Source organism: Raphanus sativus, unplaced genomic scaffold (assembly GCF_000801105.2).
Source record: "Raphanus sativus cultivar WK10039 unplaced genomic scaffold, ASM80110v3 Scaffold0866, whole genome shotgun sequence".
In the NCBI taxonomy this organism is placed as follows: Eukaryota; Viridiplantae; Streptophyta; class Magnoliopsida; order Brassicales; family Brassicaceae; genus Raphanus; species Raphanus sativus.
In genome coordinates this window covers 1928-4230 of record NW_026616180.1, presented here as the reverse complement: position 1 = coordinate 4230, position 2303 = coordinate 1928, and the positions used below count along the sequence as shown (strand labels likewise).

The 2303-nt window shown below is 32.4% G+C and overlaps 1 non-coding gene across 1 annotated transcript; it reads right to left on the bottom strand.

Moving 5' to 3' along the window:
* Positions 1-1414: 1414 nt before the first annotated feature.
* Positions 1415-1518, bottom strand: LOC130503222 (U6 spliceosomal RNA). Its single transcript, XR_008940692.1, has one exon. It is a non-coding gene; the product is annotated as a U6 spliceosomal RNA (small nuclear RNA).
* Between the last annotated feature and the right edge of the window lie 785 nt (positions 1519-2303).

The following is a 2303-nucleotide window of genomic DNA, read 5'->3' as shown; positions in this document are numbered from 1 at the left end:
TCATCATCTACACAAAATATTGAAAGCTTCTTTATCATCCACACAGAATATTGAAAGCTTTGTTTGTCAAATTGGTAAACCCAAAACACGAAATCCTAAATTTTAGGGTAAATCCTAAAAACTAAACCCTAAACCCTTGGATAAACCCTACACCCTTGGGTAAACTCTAAACCTTTGAATATCTTTTTACCCAAGGGTTTAGGGTTTACCAAGAGTTTAGAGTTTACCCAAGGATTTAGGGTTTAGTATTTTGGGTTTAGGGTTTAGTGTTTTGGGTTTAGATTTAAGATATAAAGGCAGAGGATTGTAAACATCAATTTGACAAATAAAGTTTTCAATATTTTGTGTGGATGATAAAGAAGCTTTTAAAATTATGTGTTGGTGATGAAGAAGAAACCATAGATAGCGTTACAAAAATTAGTCGACGTATTTTTACTTCTTTTTTTTTTTTTTAATTTTGTTTCCTTTTTTTACTAATCTTACATGGCACTTTGATTGGTACTAACAATTGAGGTGAATTTGAGAATTTATCATAAGGGGTGAACCCAAGTCTTGTCCCAAACTTAATTATGTATAAAATGTTGTTGGGAGAAAGAGAAATAATCAACTATCAAATCTGGTCAAATATTTTAGTCTCTTATTAATTTACAAAAATATATTGTTGGTCAAATTTCCACGATCTCTATAGTTTTAAAACCCAATTATTTAGTACTCCACATCGATGTATACGCATAACTACTTCTGCCGTTGTGCTTTGATGCAATTTATTGCACGACCGTTATATTTACGGTGGTGCACATACATATACCATAGTCAGAAATAAAATTCGTGTATCATATCAAAAAATTCGTTAAACTCTCGTGCTAACCAGTCAATAATTTCTGGTTTAGTTTTATATATATGTATGGTTGAAAATAAAATAAATAGAGAATACTGGTTTTGCTGACAAAAGAAGTTTTTACCTTGTGAATTCATTTACTAAGGTCAATACTAAAGCATAATAAGTCAATGCAACAACAACAAAAAGAGCCAAAGAAGAGAGGTTAAATTTAAATCATATATATAATCAGGCAGTTTAAGCTTATCTTCATCTTTGTCACTGACATTTTGTCCCATGCAGATGTTTTGATAAACTTTGTCAATCCAATTTAGGTTATTATAATTAGTAACTTGATATGGTATATGTACGCGTTACTAAGTTTGACATATATTAAGTGAATGTACTAGCTGTATTTCTCTCAAAAAGGTGTATTAGCTGTATTGAGATAAGACCCGAGCAAGCAATTCTTTTCACACTTCTAATTATTTTTTTTTTTTTTTTTTTTAAACTTCTAATTATTTTATTACATCTTTGAAATGATGTTTTATTCACTATGTTCAATAAAAAGAATTGAACAAAAACTTTTTTTAACTAAAAAACTTGGACAGTTTTTCGAATTGTACGTGTCAATCCTTAAGTATGGACCATGATAATCTTTTTTATATCGTTGTATTTTTATTGGATGTCCTCAAAGGGACAACAAATTATATATATGTCTGGTGGTATATATTAATATATATAATGTTGAAATTAAGTATACATGTATGTGTGTGTTAACTTTTTCTATATGTAACATTGATTTTGCAGGAATCCCATTTTTGCATGACTGTAATCTTTATATATAAAAAAAGACCTTCCTTCCTCCTGATGCCTCCACATCGGATGCCAAGTAAGAAATTCGCATCTTAAACAGACGACACGTGTCCAGGCGAGTGTTATTTCTGAATTCTGACGTTTAGGGAATGTTGTTAATGGGCCTCTACGAGTGTTTTCTTGGGCTGCAACGCTTCGTAGAGAACTACGGTCTATGAGATGTGTTTTTTTTTCTGTCGTGACCTGAAAAGTGAAAAGTCATCTTTTCGATGGATTCTAGGTTCTTCCTTTTCTCAAGATCCGTTTAGGTCAAACTGTAATGGAGGTTCTCTGTGTCAGATATTCCATATTGAATCTCTATGTCAGTTTCATTCCTGTTGTTTGTCTCCAATTCAACTTATATATTGTACGTTTCGTATTCAGTGGTTATCGTCATTAATAGTCCATCTTTACTCCTTTTAGATCCACGCCATCCACGATTACACATTCAATCCTTCTCGACTCCCTTCCAGTCGGATGAAAATTTCCTATATAAAGGTTAGTCTTCTTCCCATGATCATCATCCTCACCGCACCCGTATAATGACTAACTCATCTATCATTTTTTTTTTCTGATTTCCCAGCGTTTGGTGGTGTGCCTCCTCAGGTTTTGAGAAGCCAGAAGCGAGCTC